The sequence below is a fragment of the Ambystoma mexicanum genome, chromosome 7p, assembly GCF_040938575.1.
Source record: "Ambystoma mexicanum isolate Mex_15411 chromosome 7p, UKY_AmexF1_1, whole genome shotgun sequence".
Lineage (NCBI taxonomy): Eukaryota > Metazoa > Chordata > Amphibia > Caudata > Ambystomatidae > Ambystoma > Ambystoma mexicanum.
This window is the reverse complement of record NC_090939.1, coordinates 426,177,128-426,196,859: the sequence shown is the minus strand read 5'-3', so window position 1 is coordinate 426,196,859 and position 19,732 is coordinate 426,177,128.

Genomic DNA, 19,732 nt, shown 5'->3' with positions numbered 1-19,732 from the left:
AGATCGCTGTGATAAAAGAGAAGATCATATGTTAAAGTAAATAGTTCATAATGAGATATTGCATTGCATAATCAACATTTCTGTGTATTTTTTTACTCCCACATTTAGTACTTTACAAGTACTATAGTTCAAACCAGTGTACTGGGCAATATGCTAAGTTTCTGTGTTTGTTTTCTAAATCATTGGGTCTGTGGGAAAAAGAAATTCATGCTGTATTTTAAAAAAAAACCTCCTATGTTGTGCTACAATATATGTCTTTCATTGTTTTACTGTTTATTTCTTGTTTCTTGCTAATCTTCTATCTGTTGGCTTGTTGCAGATTTTTTGGGGCAGTTAGATACCTGTTGGCATATTCTAAATGTATATTTCTTGTTTGAATGTAGTGCTATTTATTTATCTGTTTGCTTGTTGCAGAATCCTGGGGTAGTTAGACACCTGTTGGCGTATTCTAACTGTGTATTTCTTGTTATATTTTAGTGGTATTTATTTATCTGTTTGCTTGTTGCAGAATCTTGAGGCAGTTAGGTACATGTTGGTGTATTCTAACTGTGCACAGTATTGAAGTTGAAGTTTTGCTTATGTTCATGAACAGATTATGTATTCAATTTTGGTTGTAAGAATATTAAGTAAGCATTTACAAGCATTGTTGAAAATCTCTGCTTTAGAGTAATGATACTATCATTTCATTCAAACCATCCAACATTCTTTTTTATATATGCTGTGCAGTGACCTGCATTGCTTGTGGTTCCAGTGTGATAGATTATACCTATTGTTGTGAAGGTTTTCTTACCAAGTGATACTTGACCATGGCCCTCATTACGACCTTGGCGGAGAACCATGGTGCTATTAGCACCATGGTCCATGGCGCTAAGTTGCCAACTCCGCCATGGTGGTTGGCGGACTTACCGCCCCATTCCGACTTTGGCGGGGCGGTAAGTCCCCAATCCCCATTTACCCTTCCCCATTCCCATTTTTGCCCCATAGGGCATAATGGGAGTGGGGAAGGCGTTAATTACGCCACCGTAAATTACGGTGGCGTAATTAACAACAAGGTCCCTTAGCGCCATGGATTTTAACACCTGCTAAAAGCAGGTGTTAAATCCGCCATGGCGCTAAGGGAACTCGTACTCAGGCGGTAAGGGTCGGCGAAGTTTACGCCGGCGTAAACCCCTTACCGCCTGGGTCGTAATGAGGGCCCATGTGTTAATCCAGTCAGTTTACAGTTGTTTTTGGTACCATCTGCATTGTAACGTAAAAGCATTACTATTATGTATTTACTATGTATTTGTATTTGTAAGGTGGAGTGATTATCTGAATTGCAGGTAGTATATAATCTGCCATGGTTTTCATTTTGTAGAAGTTGCTGAAATGGAATCCATTCATAGTTAGGTATGGATACATACACCAAGCATTGCTGCAGAGAGTGCATGTATGTTTCCACATGTATGAAATCTGGAAGATTTAATTTATAGGTATGTTTTTGTTTTCCAGTTCTTGTAGTAAGTACATTAGAAATTCTTGTGGATCTTCTTGTAAGTTTATAGTGAATTTAACCATTCCAGCACAGTAGTCCAATTCTTGTCTTATTCCACTGTAATTGTTGTCAGGATTGAATGAAGGACTAACATTTGCAAACACAATTGGTCTGTACTGTGTAAGTAAATGTTCTCAATAATTGGTGGCAATTGGAATAGCATATGTATTGCTACATTTGCTTAGCAATTTACAGCAGTTATATTTGAACATTTGAGTGGACCTGAGAGTTCTGTGTCGGAGTCATTTGTTCGGAGTGTGTGTTGCTTCTTTGAAGAAGTAGTTGAGTTACTTTGACCAGTAGATTCTTCTTTGGTTGTGGTACTTGATCAACTATTAGTTTCTTTTTTTTTCCTTTGGAGGAATTGCAGTGATATCCTGTATCATTTCAGTTTGAAGTAGTTTTCATTTACAACGTTTTGCTTTTTGTGGAACAGGATAGGTTTTTAGATGGGGTTATAGAGTGAACACAGCCTATTGTATTCTAGAATGCAAGAAATATCTGCATTTACTTTACTTGCATCAAAGTTGATAAGAAATAGCCTGTCAAGTGTACGTAAGTGTGATAGTGCAACATAGCTCATGCCTTCTTTAAAGACTGTGCTACCAATATCCATTAATGCTTTATCTAGGGCAAGACCTTGTGATTTGTGAATGGCAACTGTGTATGCTAAAGTTAGTGAAAAGTGTTCTCTGCGTACATACATGTCTTTGAAAAGAAGGAAGCGTGCTGTTGAGCATCCTATTCTTTTAACTTCTGATAGTTTGTCAAAGAGAATATTGACATATTGAATGTTGTTGTCAAGTGGGTATGTTTGAAAGCCAACAACTGTACCAAGTGCTCCATTAACTAGTCAGTGCTCTACATCAAGGTTACGTTTAAGCATTACTCTACAGTTAGGTTAAAGATAATTTTAATATTTTCTCCAAACCAGCTGTGTTGGATATAGAGTTTTCTAAGGTATTTTGTCATGTTGTGGATTGTTAACACATGGTAGTGTCATACCATGGACGTCCGGTTTATCTGCGGAGCAAATTTCAATTATTGGTTGCATTTCTTTTTTCAACATTGTTTCATTGAATTTTGAACAGCTTGCAAGAGTAGAGATCAAGGACATACAATTGACATTTTTGTGTGCTAATTGTTCCATGACATCAGTAGCACATGGGTTATGGCCATAGAGTGCATGGATGTGCTTGGTTTTTAATATTGATTGTGCTTCTTGAGATAGTACACTAACTCTAATACTTTTTAAAATGTTGGTGTATGTGAGGCCAGCAGACTGGCGCATGTTTTCTGTTAATTCTCTGTATTGGAAATGTTGCCAAAGGTTGACATTTCCTATGCTGCCAAGAGTTTTATGGAACAGTTTGTGCCCTAAGGTTTTAAAAATAGGTTCAGCATTCACTGGTGTCAATTGAAGAAGATCTCCAAAAACAATAATGTGTTTTCCTCCAAAGAGCTCTTCGTAGTCTTTTTTGAGGATCTTTTGTAATCTGAGTTGAATCAAAGCCATCATTGGGTTGGAGACCATGCTCACCTCATCTATTAGCAGTATTTTCATTTGTTTGAAAACTCTGCATGGTTCCATTGCAGCTTCTGTGGAAATTTTGTAATAGTATAATTTGTTTTGGTCTTCTACTGGAAGGAGTAGTAAGCGGTGTAAAGTGACACCGCCTATGTTGTAGGCAGCTAAACCTGTGGGGGCAGTTACAACAGCTGACAGTTTGTTGTTTGTCAATTGTGAAGGAATTTGCTGATGATTTTGATTAAGAATGTTTTGCCTGAACCAGCTTCACCACTCACATATAGCAGTATAGGTTTAGGCAGTATACTATCATTTCATTCAAACCATCCAACATTCTTTTTTATATATGCTGTGCAGTGACCTGCATTGCTTGTGGTTCCAGTGTGATAGATTATACCTATTTTTGTGAAGGTTTTCTTACCAAGTGATACTTGACCATGTGTTAATCCAGTCAGTTTACAGTTGTTTTTGGTACCATCTGCATTGTAACGTAAAAGCATTACTATTACGCATTTACTATGTGTTTGTATTTGTAAGGTGGAGTGATTATCTGAATTGCAGGTAGTATATAATCTGCCATGGTTTTCATTTTGTAGAAGTTGCTGAAATGGAATCCATTCATAGTTAGGTATGGATACATACACCAAGCATTGCTGCAGAAAGTGCATGTATGTTTCCACATGTATGAAATCTGGAAGATTTAATTTATAGGTATGTTTTTGTTTTCCAGTTCTTGTAGTAAGTACATTAGAAATTCTTGTGGATCTTCTTGTAAGTTTATAGTGAATTTAACCATTCCAGCACAGTAGTCCAATTCTTGTCTTATTCCACTGTAATTGTTGTCAGGATTGAATGAAGGACTAACATTTGCAAACACAATTGGTCTGTACTGTGTAAGTAAATGTTCTCAATAATTGGTGGCAATTGGAATAGCATATGTATTGCTACATTTGCGTAGCAATTTACAGCAGTTATATTTGAACATTTGAGTGGACCTGAGAGTTCTGTGTCGGAGTCATTTGTTCGGAGTGTGTGTTGCTTCTTTGAAGAAGTAGTTGAGTTACTTTGACCAGTAGATTCTTCTTTGGTTGTGGTACTTGATCAACTATTAGTTTCTTTTTTTTTCCTTTGGAGGAATTGCAGTGATATCCTGTATCATTTCAGTTTGAAGTAGTTTTCATGTACAACGTTTTGCTTTTTGTGGAACAGGATAGGTTTTTAGATGGGGTTATAGAGTGAACACAGCCTATTGTATTCTAGAATGCAAGAAATATCTGCATTTACTTTTCTTGCATCAAAGTTGATAAGAAATAGCCTGTCAAGTGTACGTAAGTGTGATAGTGCAACATAGCTCATGCCTTCTTTAAAGACTGTGCTACCAATATCCATTAATGCTTTATCTAGGGCAAGACCTTGGCCCTCATTAGGACCCAGGCGGTAAGGGGTTTACGCCGGCGTAAACCATGGCGCCCCTTACCGCCTGAGTACGAGTTCCCTTAGCGCCATGGTGATTTTAACGCCTGCTTTTAGCAGGCGTTAAAATCCATGGCGCTAAGGGACCTTGTTGTTAATTACGCCACCGTAATTTACGGTGGTGTAATTAACGCCTTCCCCACTCCCATTATACCCTATGGGGCAAAAATGGGAATGGGGAAGGGTAAATGGGGATTGGGGACTTACCGCCCCGCCAAGGTCGGAATGGGGCGGTAAGTCCGCCAACCCCCATGGCTGAGTTGGCAGCTTAGCGCCATGGACCATGGTGCTATTAGCACCATGGATCTCCGCCAAGGTCCTAATGAGGGCCCTTGTGATTTGTGAATGGCAACTGTGTATGCTAAAGTTAGTGAAAAGTGTTCTCTGCGTACATACATGTCTTTGAAAAGAAGGAAGCGTGCTGTTGAGCATCCTATTCTTTTAACTTCTGATAGTTTGTCAAAGAGAATATTGACATATTGAATGTTGTTGTCAAGTGGGTATGTTTGAAAGCCAACAACTGTACCAAGTGCTCCATTAACCAGTCAGTGCTCTACATCAAGGTTACGTTTAAGCATTACTCTACAGTTAGGTTAAAGATAATTTTAATATTTTCTCCAAACCAGCTGTGTTGGATATAGAGTTTTCTAAGGTATTTAGTCATGTTGTGGATTGTTGACACATGGTAGTGTCATACCATGGACGTCCGGTTTATCTGCGGAGCAAATTTCAATTATTGGTTGCATTTCTTTTTTCAACATTGTTTCTTTGAATTTTGAACAGCTTGCAAGAGTAGAGATCAAGGACATACAATTGACATTTTTGTGTGCTAATTGTTCCATGACATCAGTAGCACATGGGTTATGGCCATAGAGTGCATGGATGAGCTTGGTTTTTAATATTGATTGTGCTTCTTGAGATAGTACACTAACTCTAATACTTTTTAAAATGTTGGTGTATGTGAGGCCAGCAGACTGGCACATGTTTTCTGTTAATTCTCTGTATTGGAAATGTTGCCAAAGGTTGACATTTCCTATGCTGCCAAGAGTTTTATGGAACAGTTTGTGCCCTAAGGTTTTAAAAATAGGTTCAGCATTCACTGGTGTCAATTGAAGAAGATCTCCAAAAACAATAATGTGTTTTCCTCCAAAGAGCTCTTCGTAGTCTTTTTTGAGGATCTTTTGTAATCTGAGTTGAATCAAAGCCAGCATTAGGTTGGAGACCATGCTCACCTCATCTATTAGCAGCATTTTCATTTGTTTGAAAACTCTGCATGGTTCCATTGCAGCTTCTGTGGAAATTGTGTAATAGTATAATTTGTTTTGGTCTTCTACTGGAAGGAGTAGTAAGCGGTGTAAAGTGACACCGCCTATGTTGTAGGCAGCTAAACCTGTGGGGGCAGTTACAACAGCTGACAGTTTGTTGTTTGTCAATTGTGAAGGAATTTGCTGATGATTTTGATTAAGAATGTTTTGCCTGAACCAGCTTCACCACTCACGTATAGCAGTATAGGTTTGTAGTCTTGGCAGGTACAGTTTTTATTTTCATGTTGCACACCATGTTCAAATTGTTTTGTTATTTCTTGGAAAATGCTACGCTAATCATTGTTCAGTTGTGATTTCAGTACAGCAAAGTCTTCTGTAGCTTGTGCATACTGACACATGGTGTTTTCTACTTCTATCATGGCTAATTCTACCTCATTTGCTATTAGTGGCTGTCCAAGTGGTTCTTGGCTTCCTGTTACAGAAGGTTGACTACTGTTGGGAGTGTCCACTTGTAGTTGGGCCTGGAGTTCTTCTTCGTTTTGCTGTTTATTGTGCAACATTGTTTGGTACTGTGTAAAGTTTAAGTCTGTTATAGTGCTTTCATTTGCTTTGAAAGCATCTTCATAGGAGTACTATGTATCCAGTAACTATTCTTCTTTTCTCAATGGTTTAAAAAGTTGTAGCAGGGATTTGTAATACAGTTCTTCATGTTGAGGAGTTTTTAATGACAATTTGATATGATTAATTCGGCTGTGTTTGGTAAGATTCACTAAGCTGCCTTCATAATTTACAACTCTCTATCTACCTTTCTTTTCATCTGGTTTAATATTATTTTTGTATGGGAAATTTTGAGCTACGTGGTAGAGACACATGGTTTCTAAAGTGGTACTCCTGTTTGGGTAGTATGTGTCCAGTACATTGTTTTTCAAAATGTCTTGGCTGTTGGGATCATTTTTGGCTATTGTTTATATGTCCTCATATGATTTGAGAACTCTTTTTCTAGATTTAGCAGGACCAAGACTTAGCCATACTATATTGAAAGATGTTCCATACAAGGCAGTAGCAGTTAAATGGTCTGCAGCTTCATAGCAGCCACATTCTCTATGAGAGAGCATTTTTATGCCTAAGCTGTACAATTTCTGTGATAGCATTTTGTCAGATGATATGTCATTCCAGAGGTACTGATGCTCTGTTTTCTCTGCTTTGGTTAAGTAGGCTGTGACATATTGTGCAACTGCAGTGGAATTGTCTGCAATGTACTGCACATCTAGGTTGGCATTCCATAGGAGGGCAATGATTGTATTGTAATCATTGATGTCTTTTGATTCTTCTGTTCTTTTTACATAATATGTGTTCTTAGGTGATTTACCTTTGACACTATGTCTGACATAAGACATTAAGTTGTTTACTTGACCTATTGCTGAAACATTTCTAGGGAAACCAAAGTGGCATTTGGTGTAATATTTCCCTTTTTTGTTATATTTGCAATGGCAATATTTCCCACATTAGTGTCTTTGAAATTGTAAAATTTGTGCATGAAGGTCACTATGTGTTGTTTGTGAAGGGATGCTTCTAGTCTCGTGCAGAAGGGATGTGACCTAGCAGTTCGTGCTGGACTGCTCCTTTTGGGGTAAATAAGTGGGGATGCTTGTGGTCTCGTGCAGAAGGGATGTGACCTAGCAGTTTGGGCTGGACTGCCCCTTTTGGGGTAAATAATTACCCAGAGCTTTGCCCGTGGTTATGATTATTCAAAACCTTCCAGCCATCACCTTTCTGTTTTGCCTGGGATTTCACAAGTGACATATTTTTGGATGAACAGCAAAACAGTGGCATCACTGTCCTGACCAAATTTAGGAGCATCTTTAATCAATAAAAGAATGTGGATTTTTGGTGCTCCTCTGGCTTGGTATTCTTTTCTCCAAAAGAAGTGGTGAACATCTCCAAGGGGAGGAACACTCTTATTACAAATAAAGTGTAGCATAGCAATGAAGCGATGATGGAAATATCTTGATACATTTACAGGATCTAGAGAGCAGAAGTCACCTGGTGTTTTTAGATCTATGTTTGTTTTGTTTTTGTTTGCTATGCGTAGGAAATCGTGTAAATCTTCCCATGCTTATTCTACACAACGTAATGTAACAAACCAAGTGGATGGGCCAATGTTTCTTATCATACAGCGTACATCTCCGTGACGTCGGAACCAGTATTCTTTTGTACCACGCATGTTTGCTAAAAGATTTGTAATACTTGACTGTAAAACCTCATCTTTTTCTTGCACTTTTTGTAATAAAGGCATAGCTGACATATTTTGAAAATGGGTACCTGATTCTAATGTGTGTGCAAACACATACAAATCCGTAGCACAGAGTTGCTAGTTCACTTTCAAAGAGAAGGTGGACTATGTATTCCACATTTTGTCTGAATCTGGGGATGTCAGAATACATTTGTAAAGAGCGATATTCTGATGCTGTTATCTGTGTGGGTCTATCATCGTACCTTCCGCCTTTTCCAGTAGGAAAGAGTAGGGGAAAGGCCTGTGCTTCTATACTTTTTTCCCACATGCTGTTTGGAGAACCTTTGGCATGTCGCATTTGGTATATTTCAAGTGCATCATCTATAGTGTCTTTAGAGTGTCAAGGATGAATTGTATAATGGTCTAAAATATTGGATTCTGTAGCAGGATTTAAAAGTTGAAATTGACCAGTTTCTGGTGACTCCTGAATTATTTCAATGGTTCCTGTCAGGTTTTCTTCAATATTAATTTCTTTTTAGTATTCATTGTTGTTTTTTAGATATTGCAGTGCTTGTCTAACTTTATGTAAGTCAACAAGTTGTTTTGTAGGTACGCCATTTATTAAGACAATTAAAGATTGATCCATTGGCTGGTGCACTCCTAGGGCCTCATTACGACACAGGCGGAATGGGTTCAATGGCACTGGTAAATGTGCCGGCGCCATTAAACCCATTCCGCCCTATTACGAGGTCCCCTTGCGGGACCCGCTCTGTGTTACCAGACGTCATTTGCGGGTCCCACAAGGGGACCAGGGAGCTAACAACAGGCCTGTTATTAACCGACCCATTGTTAGCTCCCTCCCTATTCCCATTGAGCCCAATGGGGGCTGAAATGGGAATGTGGATGGGTACTTTGAATGAGGAATTACTGGGACCTCCAAGGTTGGAATGGCCTGGTAATTCCTCATTCACGGAACCCGGACACGGACCCGAGTTTGGAGGCAGCCATGCCCTTTTTTAAGGGCATGGCTTCCTCCAAACTCGTAATGAGGCCCCTAGAGTGTGGACATTTTCTTTGAGATCTAATGGTAAATAAACTACTTTGCCCCGAATGCCTATCACTAATTCAGATGGAGGTAATTTTGGTGTTTTTGGTTGGATGCATATTGTTGCTTGAAATGGTTGCACTGTTTGAATTATGATGCTCTCATATAAATTTTGTTGTTGCAGGGGTTTTGGTAGTGGGAATAATTCCAAGTTATTTGTGATAGCACGTGAAGGTGTTTGGTTGTTGTCAAGTTTTGCAGTGCAGTAATTGCAAAGGATTAAGGGGTCAGTAATGTCGTATTAGTTTTCTGCTATAAAGTAGAGAGCTAATTGGAACCATTTGGAATCTTTATTGCCTTCTATTTTGTACGTTATGTCTATAGTTTTTGTGCTACTTTTATATAAAGTCTTGCAGCAACACACACACACATGGTTTGGTACTTCAGCGGAGGACTTTTAAACTTTAGCCTTTCTTTTTTGTATGTGTTTAATAGAATGTTGCTATTTGTACAGTAGTTGCTAGTTTGTTCTACATCTATGGCATTTTGTAAGTGGCTTTCAATTCCAAAATATTCTCTCTGGATATGCGCTATTTCTTCCAGTAGTTGTTTGTTTGTACCATGTAGAATATTGTTATTTAAATTGGCTAGTGCTATAGCAGGACTTTTAGCATTGTAGAGTTTTTGGACCAATTTTCTTATAGTTGAATGATGTGTTGATATCATTTTGATATGATGGAAGGTGCATTTGCAAATAGGTCGTGAAATGCAAGCTAATGAATGCCCTTGTAGTCCTGTATATTTGCGCACTGGACAGGCATCCATATTGTGTAGTAGTTTCATTTTGAATTTGTCTTTGCTTTTTACATATGATTGAGGAACTGGCGTGATGATTTGAAAGATTTTTTGGCAATGTTACACATTGATGTGCACAGCCATTTGTAGACTGGACGTTTTGGTTCAGTACAATGGGGAGGTGATACTGAGTTTTCTGGAAATATTTTTTTGAGCAGAGTTTCTTGTTCCATAATGGTGCTGTTAAGTTTTTCCTACCCTCGCCCACTGCTACGTATCGCAATTGGGTTTGTTTGCTTTTGTTTATATGCTACTTCAGTAAAATATGGTTCTGTGGTCGTGGTGTGACTCCATTCACCTGCACAGATGTTTAAGAAGCTATTATTGTTGATATTCAGTTTATTAAGAAGTCTTTTTTGTAGTCTAGTAGTTAGTTTTGTTAGTGGTTTCATTCTGTTTAAAACTAAAATAAATAACTTCCTTTTGAGAAGGATTGAACTGTCTATGAGAGCTTCTGGGAATAATTTTCTATGGTAGGTTTTTAAAGGTTGTGCATGATTTCTCTCCTGTTTTTTTATAAGGATCTGAAGGACTCTGTGGCACAACATTTTTTGTAAAACGTTTTTTTTGGTATGGTTACTTGCCACTACATCAGGATTTATAGGTGCAACGTTAGCAGTAGTGGTAGCTGAAATCGTGTAAATCACTTTCTGTTTCATTTTACATTTTGATAGATGAGGGAAAGTTTCTGTACTGGAAGCTTGTTTTGTTTCGCTTAATGACTGTATTAGCTGTTTTGTATGACATTTTTTTTACAAAATCTGCTAGAGATGGATGATGATTTTGGACACTTTTATTTTGATTTGCTCTACTTCTGCCTTGCTTTCTACAGACTTGCTTTTTGGTAGCCATTCTTTGGGGTCTGTTGGAGAATAGAAGGGAAGTGTGGGTTGGGCTGTTGTGCAGTGTATGTGTGCTTTGTGCATGAGTGTCCGAGTATGATGGTAAGCATGATTGTGGAGGTGTGTGATTGTGCAATGGGCAACTACATCAAGTTGGGAAGGCTATTCTTGCATTTGTGTGTTACTATACTGGGCTTTGGATGACACTATAAAGTATCCAACTGGTAAGGGGAAGCACTAATACTACATCTAATGGTAAAGGGTTAATACACTTGTTTCTCCTATAATACTAAAATACTAGTGTGTTCGAGTAACAGTTAGAACATTATGTTAGTATTGTACTTACTTTTTTGTATGGAAAGAATAGGTTTCCTCTAAGTCCTTGTTCGGACTTCAGACGCTGCTGCTTTTCAGGAGAGTGGTCTTCACTGCAATTGTAAAAGAAATAAGTTAATGAATATGTGTTTATAGCACTATTGTTAATGTAGACATTTTCTTTTTGTAGTAGTAGTGTTTTCTTACAACTGAGCATAGTATGCACATATACAGAAAAGCATGCATTGTATGCATGTGTGAAGGCGTGAGAAATAAAGAAGAAGGATTTCAAATAGAGGCAGTGGTTTTGTTTGAGCTGGGAGCCTTTCTAATGATATTGTCTGTGTGTGTGCTTAAACGAAGATGCATGTACTTATCCTGGCTGCGTATAATTTTATAACACACTGGACAGACTTTTTCATACGTATACTGTTATTTCGCCCATTTTATAATATGAAACAGTATATTTTTAGATAGGTGTGTGTGTAAACAAACATTTGGAGAGCTAAAACGTTTGCAATTGACACTTCATCATAGCAGATGAGAGAAATGAAAGTAAGCTCATTTTACAGTTTATACAGGGTAAGTGGCAGTTACTGTTTATATTTGTATTGATTTTATTTTACATCTTTAAAGTGCTCACTCAGCCCGCGGGCATCGAGGTGATGTTACAGGAATTGTTTGTTTTTTAGTTGAATCATTATTTTTTCTTACTGCGTATTTATAACGTGCTTAAACACCCAGAAGTTTCTTAGCGCAGACCCGGGGTTAGAACCTGTGTTGCTTCTTGTCGCCTTGCTTCCAAGGCGCGCATGTTGCTGCTGAGCTATGCTCCTGGGATGTATTGTATTCCTAGAAGAGCTGTACATCTACTGTGTAGAAAATATTAATACCTGTAGTCTGTGTGCATGCATGTGGATGTCCATGAATCTGCAAGTAGAAATCTTGGGGAGTTTTATAGTAGTTGTTGCTGTAGGTCCTTTGCAGTCACAGACGAATTGATTGATTGATTGATTGATTGATTGATTGATTGACTGATTTATTTATTCTACTGAGAGTGATCATTAGTACATCTAAAGAGCTGATCTGTGATGATAGAGTTAGATGTAGCGTTCTTGGATGTGATTGGTGGATGGTTGTGTGACTGCTTAACAGTAGCCAATGAGGAAATGGTGCAGAGAGTGCAGTGGAAAGGGTAGAAGGGCTGCCCCAGTGTTACGCTCTATGCGGTCACCGTGGTTGTCCGCGGACAGGGCGTGCCACATTCGGGGTTTCTCAGTAAATCCAGCATGGAAAAGGGACTATAGGGATCAGCCAATCAGATGTTGATGTTGTTGTTTGTGTTGAAAGAGGCTGTGTGTATTGAAGATGGCAGAGGGGGAGAAAGTCAGGGTGTTGGTGCTCGGAGATATGTTTGTGGATAGTTTGGAGCAGTATGCTAAATGTAGGAATGTGGCAAAGAATTCTGATGTGGAGGTGGTGTGGAGTACTGTGCCTGGTTTTCATTTGCAGGCAATTTTGGAAGTTTGTCTGGATATGGCTAGGTCCAATAGTCCAGATGTAGTTGTCCTTCACTGTAGTGCTGTGCATTTGGGCTTTGTCATTGCCCCTACTCTGTTGTAAGATCTGCAAAACTTGGTTCAGGCAATCATGAAAGTCCTTCCAAATGCCAAGGTTATTTTTTTGCTTTGTTATCTAGGGCAGTATGGGACAATAGTTCTGTTTTTTGTCCTCAGCAAAATGTTGTTAGGTGTTTAATTAACCAAGGCATGTTTGCTTTTATGAATAGAGTTGGGAGGTTCTTTTGCAATAATAACAACATTGAGTCTGGTAATGTTTACTTTAAAGCAAATAGCATTTCTTTATCTTTCATGGGAATGCCATGCTGTTTTGGAATATAAGGATTGCTTTGGAGAAGCTATTCTGAAGATATTTGGAGGAAAATAAGAAAAAATAAAAATAAAAGGTGCTTTGGAAGCATCTTCAAAAAAAAAAAAAAGGCCAACCTCAATGGGGAAATGGGGTACACTATTTAAATTTTCATTCCCCACTCTCAGATTTTTCAATTTGTCTGCGGACATCACAGGTGTTCGCAGGAAATGCGTCTTACGTACTGGGATTTTGGGGTTGAGAGGCATGCAAATGAGACTGAGCAGAGCAAGGGATTGGTTAATAAGGTTTCTTGGGCGTTTTCTGTAAGGAGAGAGTTTGTCAGTAGATCTTTTTCCTGAGAGAATAGCAGATAGCTATGGCTGTGTGTTTCAGAAAGCAGATTGCTTGGATTTTGGGAGATTCGTGGATACATTGGTTGGAGCTGCATGCAGATTGCTGTGGAATGGCTGCACATCTTGGATTCTCTTATGTGGAAGTGCACTGGCATGGAGTGCGTGGAATGAAGTGGGAGGATTTCGTACCTCTCTGTGCTTCTTTGGTGACACCGCGTCATCCAGACATTATTATTATTCATTGTGGAGGGAACAGTTTAGGACATGTGTCTGGAATCTCTTTGCAATTTGCAATGAAAGAATTCTTGTGAAAGTCATGGACATGCATCCAAACTCCAGAGTAATTTTATCCCACTTTGCGCAGAGACAAATGTGGTTGCGTTCTTTTTCATTTGGTCTACAAATGGAGACAGCAAGGCGCAATGTTAACAAGGTTGTTTGTGCCTTTTTGAGAGATGTTGGTATGTCTTCTTTTCAGAATGAAAATATTATGTTTTGTAGCACACACATTTTTTGCAGAGATGGAGTACATCTTACTTATGCTGGCAATCAGATTTTTCAGCGAAATATACAAAATGCATTGTGACCTTTTTTGGAATTACAGCAATCTATTTTGCAGTAGGTGTTGACCATTTGAAGTTTTTGAAACACAAAAAAAAACACCAGAAAAAGGCTCTTTTCAGAGCCACAACTTCCCCCTATAGAAAAGTGCAATGGTTCTGTTAGGGCAGCTCCCCCAAAAACAAATGTCTGCGAACTGCACGCAGACTTCTAAAAAATGTACAGGGTTCTGCACTATTTATTTGTCACTTCTATTTTTAAACTGTGAAAGGCAGCTCTAAGAAGAGCCTTTTCTTTTGTTTTTTGTTGTTTTATATTTTATTTTGGCTTTTTAAACATGACACACAAGGAAAGGAGGGGAAATGAGGGTAAGGAAGGACACCAACCATGGGGATAAGAAAGGGCAGGTAGAGAGAGGAAGATGTACGGTGGGCCTTTTTGAGGTAGATCGCAGACCTTCTCATGATCCTTGACCGCAGTCTCAAATGCACTCCGAAGGTTCTCCCCCCTGCAGAGTACTGCGTCGCAGTACATGAACAATATTGTGACCTTCAAAAGGTAAAGGTCAACAGCATCATGAATGGCCTGTGATGCAGCTGGGGCGATGCACTGTCCAACAGGAGTGTCTTTTGTGGTGACAGGAGCAGAAAGGGACGATGCTGCAGAGGAACTACGTTTATCGCAAGGTACAACCTTACAAATAGCCCCACTGTGGAATGACTTTAGGTGTTGCTTCATTGATGTAGTACCAAAGCTATACGAACCAGGCTTGCCACGACTCAGGACCATGCAGCACTGTGTGCAGATCATCTTGTTTGCATGAGATTTTGTCTTTCCATCAACAGTGGTAAATAACTGCCACACTCAAGACTCGCAATGAGTGCTACTAGTAGGGACTTCCACTACTTCATCCTCTTCACCCTCTTCATCCCTCTCCTCTGCATCCCTCTCCTCTGCATCCTCATGCCTGTTCCCCTCTGCAGGCCCTTAGGCACGTGGTGGTGGTGGAGGGGGTGGGGGTGCTGATGCCGAGGCAGTAGCAGCAGAAGCAATTTGGGATGCCATCTGGAAGGTTAATAACCAGGAAAAAGGAACCAAGAACAGCAACATGCACAATTGTCCTTTTGTAAATCTTGGAAATCCAAAATCAGAATGAGGATCAGCTCTGGGGTATGGCCTTATATAGGGGTGCAGGTGCTCGCTTCGTGGACACCCGCACCTGTCGCGGACACATCGAACACCAAGAAAGGGCTCAAAAAGTTCCAAAAAGTATGTAGATTGGCAGGGACATTGGGCCTCATTCCGAGTTTGGAGGTAGCCATGGCGCTATTAGCACCATGGCTGTCTCCAAAATTGGCGCCAGGTCCCGTCTGGTTCAATGGGGACTTACCAGGACATTCCAACCTGTGCAGACCTGGTAAATCCCCATTCAACCAACCATTCCCCATTCCCATTTGAGCCCCCATAGGGCTCAATGGGAATGGGGAATGGTTGGTTGAATGGGGACTCAATGGGAATGGGGAAGGCGCTAATTATGGGCATGTGAACAGCAGACCTGTATTTTAGCTCCCTGGTCCCTTAGCGTTATCCCTTAAACCCTGGTCGGGTTTATAAGGACACACGCTCAGCGTGGGTGCGGTCACATGATGACATGGCAGAAAGGTTCACGTATGGGATGGCTGTCCGCAGGACACCAAAAGCGCACGGACGGTTGTGCGCAAGGACGCAGGTGTTCTACGGACAGTGTTCGGATCCCCAAACTAGTTAAAAGTGCAACACCCATATGGCGGACAGTTTCGGACAGGCGCGATGTTCATAGGACCCAAGTGTGTGATGCGCATGTGTGCGGGTGTTCCACGAACAGTGTTGAAGTCCCTGAAGAAAGTAAATGTGTGTCAAGTCCTGGTGGACAGGCAGACGGGATATGTGTTCAACAGATATATTCATTCTGGTGGTGGACATTACGAACAGGGGGGTGTTCTTAGGACACCCAATTTGGGTTAATTGCGGACAAGTGGAAATCTTGTGTGTTCTAAGGACATCTCCATTTTAATTAAGAACAGTATGAACAGGTATATTGTCCTTAGGACACCCCCATTTGGGTTAATTGCAGACAAGTGGACATCTTGTGTGTTCTAAGACACCGCCATTTTAATTACAAACAGGACAAACAGGTATATTGTCCTTAGGACACCCCCATTTTGGTTAATTATGGACAGGCGACATCTTGTGTGTTCTAAGGACACCTCCATTTTAATTATGGACAGTACGGACAGGTATAGTGTCCTTAGGACACCCACATTTTGGTTAATTGAGGACATCCCGGACAGCCGCGCTGTCCGCGGACACCCTAACTGCCTTTTAAAAAAAATAAGACACAGGCATATACAAAGAACACACCTAAAATGTTATTATTGTTTAACAGTATAAAAATGATGAAAGAGCGGGGAAGCAGAAACTGAAACAATACAGGGGAATTATGGGTTTGGACATGATGTATGGGAGGGAAGGAAGGGATGGAAGTCTCATTGTAACCTTTTTCTTGCTGGGGAGGGTTTTGGGATAGTTGGCTGGGACATGGAGAGGGGGAACAGGTACATGTGGGACAGTGGCCCTCATTAGGACCCAGGCGTTAAGGGGTTTACGGCACCGTAAACGGCGCCGACCCTTAACGCCTGATTCCAAGGTCCCTTTGCGGGATGGTGATTTTAACGCCTGCTTTTTGCAGGCGTTAAAACCCATGCGGCAAAGGGACCTTGGTGCTAATTACGCCACCGTAATTTACGGTGGCGTAATTAGCGCCTTTCCCCATTCCCATTATGCCCTATGGGGCAAAAATGGGAATGGGGAAGGGTAAAATGGGAAATGGGGATTTACCGCCCCACTCACCTTGGAATGGGGCGGTAAATCCGCCATCCACCATGGTGTAAACGTAGTTTACACCATGGTGGTAAGGGTACGACCCAGGCGGTAACTTACCACCTGGGTCGTAATGAGGCCCAGTGATTTTTAATCTTTTCTTTAAGGTGGTCCTCAATAAACTGTTTTTATAAGATTGACATTTTTCATTAACATATCCATTTTTAGTTCCATTTGTTTCAGAGGATCTTCTAAAGTCTCTCTTCTTATATTACACTTATTGTCTGTATGGTCTGTTAAAAAAATATGTTAACTACACATAAAGCAATGTTATTAATTGGCTTATTTAGAGAAATGTTGTGTCTACCATTAGTATCACTGTCTTCACTCATTTCATCTTGTGGGAAATTTTCTTCCAGCCATTCCAAAGTACTGGACATTTCTGTGTAAAAAAAATAAAAAATAAATAGTTTTAGTGTACATACAGAAAATGTATACATATATGAAATAAATATTATGTACTTACTAGTTTCTTACAAACCTTTGGTGTTACTGCTGTGTAGGTATGCTCTTCCTTTCTGCTGCACAGTTTCTGTGAGGTAATTCTGTTGGAGGCATATTTATTTTGTTTTGGTATATTCCATTATATTGGAAACGCTATTTCCGTGGATGGTTGGTGTCTTACATATACAGTTTCCACTTCTTATTTATTATTAAATGTGATGTATTTATGTGATGCTCTTTGGACATGTTTGGTGTTTTTATTGTATGATACAATAATGTAAGATACCCCCTGAGTTTTTGGATAGTGTTCATGGTGACCGCATCTGTCGGCGTACATGCGCACGGTCCGCGGACATCAAAATCACTAGCGAGGCAGGGGTTTCAGTATTTTCTATGTTATATGTATGTAAGCTAAGGGAGTCTTAGTAAACATTTATAACATTTACATTTACATACAAAAAAACCCTTGAAATAACTGGCGAATTTCAAGGGTTTTTCGATTTTACTTCGAACCATAACATCCCTTTAACAACGTTTTTTTTACTGAATTTCATAGGTTTTTAGTTGCGCAACTTAACTATAACGTCCCTTTAACAACGTTTTTTTCACTGAATTTCATAGGTTTTTGGTAGAGCAACTTAACCATAATGTCCCTTTAACAAAGTTTTTGTTCACTGAATATTTATATATTTGACAGTTTATATGCATTGTTGTGTGTGTTAGTTATATTTAAGGTGGTGTTTATTATCTTTTTTTCATCTGCTCTGATTGTGTGGCAAGTATTTCTTTATGCATTGTTTAAGATTCACTAACATGGACCTATAACATTAGATTTGTCAATCAGTGGCATTTTTATGCAGGCATTTCGTTTTTGTATTCATGTTAGTGAGGTTGAAGTTTTATTTGATTGCATTTGTGGTAATTTTAATGCACTTTCAGTTATGAAGTAATCTTAGTTGTTTTGAGTTTTCTGTGAGGTAGTACAATTGATGATATTTTGCAAGTTCAGTTTAGTCATTTTTTGTATTTTGTTGTATGTGCATCGTTCTCATCATCCCAGTGTACTTACACCAGATGTTGTATAGTTAACGCCAGTGAAAGGCCAACCTAGATTCAAAAGACAGTGGTACTGCTGGAGATGGGAGCAATACTTCTTCAGTCAGTTAATGAAAAGCCTCTTTTGTGAAACTTTTTTACCATTTCTGATGAGTTTTCAAATTGAGTACTCCAATGCTGCAGGTGTTTTAAGACTCTGGCTGTTGGTGGCAGCACCTTTAATGTGTGTAGGTTGACTGCGCACAACCACCGCTCACAGCTCGAGTAATGAGGGAATATCGCATGCATGTCAAAAAAGGCTGCAGCCTATAATGGGGCAGTCAAGCTAGAAACATTTGAAGTTCCACATCTTGGTGTTTTTTTTTGCACAAGGTGCATTGGACTGTCTACTTTTTTTACATCAAATATGAAGTGATTTATTTAAAAGTATTTGTGTTTATACCTGTTTGATTGTTTTCTGTCCCATGTTCGCCAAGTTTACTTATCCCACACTGTTCTTTCTTGTTCTCCAAGGTTAACCTTCCCCATCCTCTGTCCTGCAACCACTCAGTATAATGCCCTTTGTTTATTCTTACCCAGTTTATATATCCCTGTTTGTTTATTGTAGTGGTATTTTCTTATACTTTTTTTATTTGTGTTTTAAAAAAAAATCATATTACAACCTTTGATACAGAAAAATGATTTGTTATGATAGGATATTAACGCCACAAGTCTTCCTTGTCTAGTATGCCAATACACACTACCATTGAATATCCTTGAACATTATGAGATGGCATTCAGTATTACAGATTATATATTTTATATAGCGCCTGGGACCAATTCCGTTGGTGACGGTGTGCTATATAAATACCACACATTAGGACACTATGCATTTCTTAAACATCCTTAATAGTTTGGTCATAGACCCTGATGATATCCTCATTAAAAAGACATCAACAGCCTTTAACCCTCTATCCCCTACACTTGGGACAATCAGCTGTTGAATGGATCCTCTTGAAAGAGAGGGATGTAGTTGCACCTATGGAATTCATTATTTGTTTTTTCAACTTTATTCCACAGAATTCCTACTTTAAATACAAAACAGTTTTATCTACAAACCAGTGTCACCACCATGGGTGCAACAATGCTATGCATATGCTAATATATTCATGTTGAAATTCAAAAAAAGGGAAAATGATTAATTACCCTGCGCCCCATATGCGATAAGTACATAAGATACTGAGTTTGTTATATTGATGACTTATTCATGATTTGAAAAGACAATACCGAGGCTATAAACAATTTTCTTGAATACGCAATGTACTAGACAGCAGAATGCAGTTCACAGGCGAGATTGGTTAACCAGGGTAACACTTTCTTTATGTACAGATAACACCAGAAGCACCAGGCTTTATAAAATTATTTCATAAGTCTACAGATTGTAATAATCTCTTACAC